General features: G+C 38.5%; 1 long non-coding RNA gene across 1 annotated transcript; it reads right to left on the reverse strand.

The window, feature by feature from the left end:
- Nucleotides 1-5789: 5789 nt before the first annotated feature.
- On the reverse strand, nucleotides 5790-8759 carry LOC141362900 (uncharacterized). Its single transcript, XR_012368474.1, has 2 exons — nucleotides 8179-8759; nucleotides 5790-6519 (listed from the first exon to the last, which is right to left on the reverse strand). It is a non-coding gene; the product is annotated as an uncharacterized lncRNA (long non-coding RNA).
- Nucleotides 8760-10495: the final 1736 nt, after the last annotated feature.

Consider the following 10495-nt stretch of genomic DNA (forward strand, 5'->3'; position numbering starts at 1 on the left):
ACATGTTCCTAAGGCTCCCAACTTTTCAGCTTTACCTGTAAACTGACAGCAAACTGTGCAAAATATTGCAAAATATGTCTGCTTCCAAGATGTTAATTGATGAAAATATATTTCAGTGACTGAGGGTGAAGCCCTGGCCCGATCGGGCAAGCGACAATACTTTTTACTTACCCGAACGTCTCTCACGCTTGCCCCGGGCCACAGAGGAGTCCTTTATGTTGAACCCATATTTTAAGTAAATTTTTAAAAGGTTGTGACTGTTTTGTATGTTGTGTTTATATCATATAATAAATAAATGGGTATGTTATTTGCCCTAAATGCCTGAATAGTGTAATGTGTAATAAAATACAATTAATCCTGGCAGTTTAAATTGAAAATGTTATCCCTGTACATGTCATCATAGCAAAATTATACCCCAAAATATAATCTTATAACCCTAATATATTAAGTTTCACCTGCTATTAGTAAATGCATATGTTGGTCAAACGACCAAAGCAATCGTATAGGTTGGAGGATATGTTGTGATTAGGCTGCGAAGTATTCATTTTATCATTTTAAAATGGTGGAGTTCTAAGCTACACCTTCCTTTCATTATATCATGTATGAGTGTTTTTAATTGCTTATTAATTGGTTATTAATAATTAAAATGATTTGAATAAATTTGTTATACATAGTAAAAATGATTTGAACAAATTCTTTATGTGGTCAGTGTGATGTTGTTTCTCCCTGTCTATGTGTCCAACAATAGCTAAAATGTTTTTAATTCTTTTTGCTGACTGCTATCTAGGTTTGGATTTAAAGGTCTCTTATATTAACATTCTGTCATTAGATGGTGTCCAACATTCATTGTGTGTTTTGAGCCTAAACCGTGACACCCTCCAGTTAGTGGGTCAGGAGTGGTTTCCAAGTCACATCTTCTCTCCTGATGTTAAGCTTTCCCTCCCCTTCCCTGTTCCATATCTATAGCAAGAGTCTTTTCTGCTGCCTCCAAACTGTGGTCTTCCTCTCCTTTTCTGTCAATTTAAAGGCTATAAACATTCTCCACATTGACTGGGCAAGGAATCCACTATAGCTGACATCAACTAGCAACAGTCATACTGCAATCCTTTTTCTCTGCATTGTTGTAAGAGATCTTGGTGGGTTAACATTCGTTCTATGTATCACAAGCACATGCTATTGAGCAGGGCTCGAAACTGCCGTGGTGTGTGACTTGATTTAGAATGTGTATGCTGTGTGCTGTACCAGGTTCAGTGTTCTCTCCAACATTACATAACCAATCAAATTTTACCATTAAGTTCTTGCGTTTAAGGAAGACCGCAGATTGGCTAATATGAATGTGAATCCTTCCTTGTTGCAGTGCTACGTTGGTATGCAAATCGCTAAAATGTGAGCCAATGTTACTACTGTATTAATGCACAACGGTCCGGATTTAAATGCAACTTCACCACCGAAAAAAATGGCTTAACGTTAAACCTTTCGGAGAGAGAGGCTTAAAGATTACGAGTGGCTCCGCTATAAAAATGGCTCGATGTTACTGTGTTTACCGTAAATCCTTTGAAACAGAGGTTTCAGGTAAAACGGCGTTGGTGGGGGAATTCAAACATTTTAAGCATGAGACCTTGCTTAAACATGGCGAAAGTGCCAAAGACACAAAAAGTGTTGTTGACAAATGTGTTCATTATTGATGGAGACACCGACCTGTCAAAGAGTTTTTGATAATGTATGTGCGCATCATGCTTGAGGGACATCCAACATCCTTGTATGTATTCCAAGTTGAGGTGGACCTTTTACAGTCTATACGGACTACCGGCACATCCGGGAACTTGACTGTAAATTTCGTCACCGCCCCTTTTCGGGGGATAAAAAAGCAGCGCTTCCATTGGCTTCCATTCAAAATAGCGGAACAAAGCAACATTTTTACACAGCCGGCAGGCGTAAATAACTTATGAAATCACTCAGATTAAACATGTTGAGTATTTATCTGTCCATCCTGCCTGCCATACAGCGCGAAAGGTACATTAACACATTTAATTTGGTCAATATAAAAACATGTCCCTTTCATTCTCACAGCGTCAAATTTTGTGTAACAACGCCATCCAGTGATCGCTGGAAATATCGCTAAGCCAGTTAGTTGTATAGCTGGACGGAAAAGTGCACTCATTACTCTAAATATAAAGACATAATGAATAAATACGAAGTAACTTTCAAATACGAAGTAAAATCATTCACTTGCTTCCCTGTTGACTCGATGAGGTATGAGTAAATGTCCGGGTAAGATACCTCTGGCCAATAGGGAGCGTTGTTACACAAATTTGATGCTGGGAAAATGAAAGAGACATGTTTTTATATTGACCAAATTAAATATGTTAATTTATCTTTCGCGCTCTATGGCCGGCAGGGTGGACAGATAATTACTCAACATGTTTAATCTGAGTGATTTCATAAGTTATGTACGCCTGCCGGCTGTGTACGAAGGTTGCTTTGTTCCGCTATTTTGAACGGAAGCCAATGGAACGTCTAGTGCGATTTCCCCCAAAAGTGGGCGTGAACCTGTTCAGAGACATTCTATGACGTTGCGCCGGTTGTGCGTATCGATGGAACACGATAATGCTGATGGTATGTTTTTGTTGTATTTTTAAAAACATTGCCTATTTAGTAGTAATAGCATCCTGGTAATGCAGTTATCAATACCAATATATATTAGCCTTCTATATTAGGGTCACTTTTGTAATGTCACAATTAATCAGTGTTTTACGTGTTTGCTAGAGTTTCTATTGCAATCATAATTATGTTACCAGTAGGGCTGGACCAGAAAATTTGAATATTCGTTCCGTGGGTTGACATTCGATTTTCAGTTTTGAGATTGGAATATATATATAAATATTTTTCAGCGTTAATAATGCAGAGCTTTTGCCAAGCAGGACGTGCGCTTCACGCTCCCGCTCTCTAGGTGGCGCAGAGAGACCAACATCCATAGCCAACAGCCACCAAACCCCACCAGTGAAAGAGATCGCCTCGAACGGAAAGCGTGCTTCCTGCTTTGGCATTCACGCTAATAGTGTTGTAAATAACGTCCAGTTTCTTGCAAAAACTGATTGATTTGCTTCAAAAGACGTCAATATGTCACACGGAGTTATGGGGGTTTAATTTTGTATTGGATATATATGCTTTAGCTCTTAAAGTGTGCGGATCGGTTGACTTGCATGACGGAGCACTGGGGTTTCTGCAAAATATCTTCTTTATTGTTCTGCTAATGAATGGTGTAAGTGTTATCAATAAACTTGATTTTGAAAGTATGCTACCGTTTTATTACAGTTTGTTGAACTTCGTTCATTTATTTTCGTTGTTTTATTTAAATAGCCTACCCTACGTTGTCAGTAATTACTGTGCTGCTAATTTCTGATACGGGAATGTTTGTTTGTTAGAAAAATGTTAGTCTACCTTATTAAAGGTATTGCTCTTGTGTTTTGTTTCACTAATGCTGTTCTCGCATGACGCGTGACAGGCACGCCGCTTTCGGCTTGCGCTGTTCTGTAGTATTTTTAAAGTTTATTAATTCTAAACGTGTCACATGTCCATATTGCAGGGAAAAAAAGGCACTACACTCCCCTGGATCCGCAGCAACACATCCGCCACGTAATAACCCTGTAGATAGACAGACACACACACATACACACACGGAGATTCCTGCCTTTATTAAAGAGAAAAATATGTTCAGCCCCTCCTTCCGAAGCTTCGAATATTCAATTTTATTTCTACTAGAGCTTCGAAGCTCAAAAAATGGTATTCGGAACAGCCCTAGTTACCAGTAATTGTTAAATTATTAATGCTGCTATACTCTTTAAAGGCACACAAGGCAAGTCTGAGTATTATTTCTCTACTAGCTCCCCCTAGTGTCTGGGAGTAAATGCTTTCTATATCTGAGACTTTACGAGACTGAAGGACACCGGGTCGGATACAGCGAACTTGCAAGTGGGGTATTCTTCCTACAGACGGTAGGGGCGGGCGAGAGGGTCTTCATTCGTCATGTAATGAGTCATTTAACCATATACCGACTTACGAAGAGGATTTATTAACATAAAAATGCTGCCTTGTGTCCCTTTAAACAGCATTTGGGTATTTTTTTAGGAATCTATGCAGCAAAAAAGACCAAATTTCAAATCCTGGCCATAAAATGTGTAAAGCCCAGTTGTGGTGTTTAATTTTTAATAAAATAAATGTATTAACTCATACATAAATATACTTATAAATAAAATTCTGGTAGTGTTAGAAGTTTTGAGATGCGCAGTTCTGAAGGGTAAGGTTAGCTTCTCATTCAACAACCTGAGGTAAAACTCTGACTGAGTCTTGCGTGAGTCCGGTACAATAACAAATTAAATCTCACATTATTATATTGCTTTTAGCTGGGATCCGATTCGTAGCTATAGTGTGACAACAAACAACAACGAAATATTGTTTGTTTAAAAACTCGCAGCAGGTAAAAATGTGTGGTTAATTGTCGGACAAAATGGCGAATAACTGAGGCGCCTAATATCGGTCAGGTCGCCTGTCAGTCAAACTCATTTACTGGATCTTATACGTTAATTTGAAATAACAAATTCAGACCAAAGTAGCCTATTAGTTTGCATCCTGATTATTACAATCAGTTGTTTAACATTTCTCATAATTAAACATCTGTACAATTTTCAATGTTTGTTGACTTACAGGTCAGGGGATCTCTGCCCTCATCACGCTCTGGAGCCTCTGTCTGTAAAGTGTAAACGGTTTGATTTGATTTGTCATCTCTCGATTTTTTTGACATCAGGCATGTTTGAACTACGGCGGCTGGCAGAACTGTTGGCGTATGACATCACACTACCGCAAAATCGATTTGAAAGCATACTGAGTCGCCCACTCTAGTTTTGCTCTCACGGTGTTGTGATGTCACATTCCGATCGATCTGCGCAGCACCGCAATGAGTCAGAAGAGTTTTTGTTGGTTTGCTTGTTTATTCTCAACGCTATTCCAGCATCTATGGCTATTCACCTTATTCCGCCACGCCCCTTTTTAATTCTTCGCTCTTCCCCATTTTGTCAACCGACTTCCGCTGCTAATATGGCACAGTGCATTCGGTGGTTAGTTTGGTTGTTAGAAGATTGTTTGTAGTTCGCTATAACTTTAGCGAAATGACAAATATCGCTACTGCTGTAAATGTTTTAAATTAGGAGCACGGTTAAAACTTCATACGACGCTCGGATAGTCTTATATTGTCCCATCAATCGTCTCGTGGTTAGACGATATGAAGCGGCCGCGGCAAGTAACCTGGCATACTTAATTACCTCGTCCTGTCAGGAGTTGATGGAGCAACATTGAAAATTATTAAAAGTATGTCTACCAATATTTACACAGTGATTTCGTCTTTTTTTATAGCAAATGTGCACCTTAACCAGTCAAATAACTATTTCGTTTTTATGTGGTACAATGATAGAATTCATTTGCAAACTTGCCAACACCTATTCCTTTAAATCAGGAGACTTAAATCCTTTTAAGTGGAATCTACAAAGCTCACATATGGTTTAAGAAATTCCTTACAGATAATATCTGATCACACTGTAAAGGCTTATATAACTGCATGGCAGGTTACATCTGATCACATAGTAAATGTTTAATATAACTGCATGACATGTAACAGCTGATCACATTGTAAAGGTTTAATATAAATGCACAACATCTGATCACATTGTAAAGGTTTAATATTGCACAACATCTGATCACATTGTAAAGGTTTAATATAAATGCACAACATCTGATCACATTGTAAAGGTTTAATATAATTGCACAACATCTGATCACACAATGTTTAATATCACTGCATGACATCTGATCACATATGAAGGTTTAATGTAACTTTACAACAGGTAAAGCAAGACCACCCTGCAATAAATTAAGACACAGCTTTATCGGAGTCATCAGGAGCTGATCCCAAGTGTTTATCTGGAAGCTGTTGGTGTATGTACTGGTAAAGTGCTTGGTGACTGTGTAATGGATGCAATATCAACCCTGTGTAAAGCTGACACAAAGATGGTTGTTTCTCAGCAGAGATTTGTACATTTGTGCCAGCTCAACACATTGAAGCAGTTTCTCGGACAGGGTTTACAGGACTAGGATTTAATTATATTAGGACATTTTAGTTTTTACAAACAAACCCTACAAAAAAACAAGACTGGTGCGCATCTTGTGACAAAACAATGGCACTCATATATATTGAGGTATGTGAGTACAAGGTGTTTTTAAATTATTGTAGCTCAAATATGCATTTTAGCCTGGGACCAGGATAAACCCTGTCAGGGAAACTGCACCATTGTTTATCCATATCAGATGTAGGTTGCTTCAGGTTGAGTTGTGATTTTAAAGTGTAGTTGTGGTCAGAGACGGATGGATCCTCCCATTGTGTTTCTGCATCACAGTTTAGGAACATGTTGATTGTATCATCCTCACAGTTGTCCAGAATGTCCACTGCATCACTACACATCAATGCATCTGTGAAAACAATATAACCATAAACATTTTTATGTTAGTATTTAAAATAAACTTGCATCATGAGAATTAATATATAAATGGCACCCATACTTAAACAGAACAGTGTGAAAGAGAGAGATGCATTAAAAAGAGACCGTAACATTATACACACACATAGGGTTGCCAACCGTTCCGTATAATACGGAATCGTCCCGTATTTGACACATAAAATTCTTGTTCCGTATTGAACTGATACGGAACGCAGTTTGTTCCGTATTTTATGAAAATTAATTCAGTGCAAATACATGACAGACACATAGCTTATAATATGTCAGCCATGAACAAAGACCGCGTCATTTGTATAAGAAAACCCTGACGGTGCGGTAATGTCTCCCTCTGTTTGTCTATGATCAGCGTAGCATTTTTAACATCCTGCAGCCACATCAGGGAATGCCCTTTTAATTGGTCGTTTCAGTCATGTGATGTCGCGTATCATAGCAACGATGACGACAAGTGACAACAGCGGGAAATGTAAAAATGACTGCATCCGAGCAGCCGGCGAAAAGGAAACGAGCACAAAAATATAGAATTGAATGAGAAAATGACTACCCGTGGCTGGAATGCGTGAGGGACAATGAATACACGGCCAATTGTACCATATGCTATCGCGTTTTTTCTGGTTGTCACGGCGGAGTGTGTGATATAAAGCAGCACGCATGAGGAGATAATCACAAGAGGAGCGAGAGACTGCGGGCACAGGATGGAGCAATGTCAAGGTTCATTGGTCGTCAGTCGTCTCCAGAGGCTCATATGGTATGTAATTATGTGGATTTTTAAAACTCAAATATAGTTGATAAGAAAGTGATTATATTAAAAGAGATAGGCTAAACATGTACTATCTCTCCAGTGCTCTCCCTCTGTTCCTGTGTCCCGGTCCCTCCGTCTCAATGTGTCAATCATTTCTGATGGGTTTCTTATTAAATAATAATTATGGATTTAGATTGCGCAAGGTTTAAAAAGGGGGTGGGGTCTTATTATAAACTTAACAAAACCATGGTTCATTGTTGGCAAAATGATCATGATTGCCTTTATATTTCACATGTGGTTCAGTCTTGTATACTACTTATTAGGCATACTTTGCTTTTTATTAAATATTTAGGCGTAAGAAGTTGTATGAAATATATTTATCTAAATTTATTAATTAGTTTCCACTATTTTCATCAGAAGTCTTCATTTCAGGGGTAATTTTTTTCAAAATTCTCTTCCGTGGGGGCATGTCACCGGACCCAGGCAACCACCCCCCATCCCCCATCCCCCCCCCCGTTCCTTATTTCCATTTCAGAAAGGTGGCAACCCTACACACAACCTTTAACTTCAGTGTTAAATAATACGTTGTTTAATAGGTCATTATCAATATCTGAATGAGAAATGAACTGACATTCTAGCATCTGAAATCTCAGTAACTTGTAGGAATCACGTCACGTGGGCTACTGTAAGAATGCAATGTACTATAATATCTCGTTGTACTATCGTAAATATAAAAATATAGGTGGACAATTACAACCATTCAAATAGTTGCATTTTATAAACTAACGTTACTGATCTTAAGTGTATTTGTAGAACGGACTTCACAAATCTAACTTTAGGCGAACGAGCACATAGTTAGCTAAGATAGCTTACCTGAAACTGGCCACCTTTTCAACACCCGGCGTGGTTTAAAGTTACCGGAACATCGTAGTCGAACCTTGGGATAAAGGTATTCCTCAGTTGGCTTTAAATTGGTAAGAAAGAAACATAAAGGCGCTCGGGTGAGCTTTTTAAGCTTTAACGCGTCGCCTTCAGTCACTGCCTCAGCTGCTCATCGTCTATGCGGCCGGAAGAACGTTGACAAAATGAGCGAAATGGCGCCGCCCTTGTTGTCGTGAAAAATAAGGTGAATAGATTTACGGTTAATTCATCCAATCCACACAACTGGATCAATACACATGGTGGAGGAGGAGCAATTTGGTATCTTTGTGGGTGGAAACTGGAGTATACCCGCAATAAACCCACAAAGAATACGCAATTTCCACAAAGAAGATTTCCAGACTCACAGTAAATGCAGATGTAATCTCGAACTTTGAAAAAGTGCGAATGTGTAGCCTTTTATGTCCTCTTTCTGTCATGACGTTAGCAGATTCAGTTACAGAGAGCAGCCACAAGATGTCAGTAAAGATCCATTACAATCTTCAACACGTCATTCAGCACTGTCCTTCTGCTTCTGTCTGATATTCAAACAACACGTACATGTCAGCATTTAATAACATTTAAATGTGCTCTAACAATGTAAAATATTTAATAATGAAATTTATAATTTTTTCCAGCAAAATGACCTTAGTAATTCAGTTTGAAAATGTACTTTACCAAAGCAGCATTACATTTAGTTTTTAAATAAGTTGTTGAGCTGTTTCTTGTGTCTTTGTTTCATGGTCAGTTATATCTATTTGAATATTATTATTTTTTCATGTTACATACCACTGCAGCAAAATTTACCTTAACAAACAACTTTTCAATAACTGATGGTATTTTTCGTCCATAGCATTGTGAAAACCTACATGTAAGCAGAATAATGTGATTTGCCGTAACTCAACAACATAAAAGTCATCTGAACAATAAAATCCTGTTAGAGGAAACCAGCACACAGGGTTGAAGAAAATAATATCTATAAACTACAGGTGACAATGACAAAAAACTCAAAAAACCTGTGCATCACACAAATATCTAAAAGCTGTTTTACCTCTTTGGCGTCTCAGATCTGACTTACAACATAAAGAAGTGGTTTTCCAGACAGGGCTTGAGTCCCAGACTAAAATGCATGTTTGAGCTGTCTTAATTTAAAATCATCTTGCACTGACGTGACTGTCTCAAGATGCACATCAGTATTGTTTTTGTAGGGTATTTTTGTTAAAACTACTTAAAAGTCCTATAAGGCCCAGTCCTAAACCCTGTCTGGGAAACCTGCCCAAAGTGTCTACATACAGTGATGTATGTAGTGGTGCCTGGGTATACTGTTAAATTTACACCCCCATCTTTTTTAAAGTGGCCCAACTAAGGTCGGACTGGTATAATTAGTTCACTCCAGAATGGGCTAGTGTTGTTACTTAAAGCAACACCAAAGAGTTTTGGCTCTTTGCTCCCCCTCCAGGTTAGAAGCGTAATTGTCCATTACCACTGTCATAAATACTGAGGCATAGCTGGCTCTGATTGGATTGTAGGTCTGCCGTAAAGCAAGTTTTTGTAGTATTCACTCGGACTACAGGACCGCTACCCGACGGTTGGAAACTTCTTTAGTGCGGTTTTGGCCGATAGAGGGCTGCAAAGCGAATGTGAAAGTGCTGTTAACCCTGTTTAGAGTGGATGAACCACTGAAACTGTTTTGGAAGCGTTATTTTAAGGTAAAAAAACCTCTTTGGTGTTGCTTTAATAGCTGCTGCCTGACTTCTCACCATAAAGATCATTATGAAATATTTAAAGGGATACTTCACCGATTTAGCATTCAGCTTTGTATCTGTAGAAACCCGGCAGTATTACTGAATGACCATGTTTCCCTCCATCATTTCCCCCTGAGAGGAGAGATATCTGCATTTTGGTTCTGCAAAAAAGTCCTCCGATGATGTAATATGACGATTTTTGCATCATCGGAGGACTTTTTTGCAGAACCAAAATGCAGATATCTCTCCTCTCAGGGGGTAATGATGGAGGGAAACATGGTCATTCAGTAATACTGCCGGGTTTCTACAGATACAAAGCTGAATGCTAAATTGGTGAAGTATCCCTTTAATATTTCGGATTAAAACGTGGGTGTATACCCCATGTCATCTAATAAAGAATTGGCTATACCCTGTATTCCTGCGTAAGCCCTACACTACAGCACTGTTTACATATAACAGAAGCAGAATCAATTAATAACACATACTAACCTTAAACAAGGCAAACCCACTTAGCTAAATAAATAAAA

This window comes from Misgurnus anguillicaudatus, unplaced genomic scaffold, assembly GCF_027580225.2.
Source record: "Misgurnus anguillicaudatus unplaced genomic scaffold, ASM2758022v2 HiC_scaffold_29, whole genome shotgun sequence".
Lineage (NCBI taxonomy): Eukaryota > Metazoa > Chordata > Actinopteri > Cypriniformes > Cobitidae > Misgurnus > Misgurnus anguillicaudatus.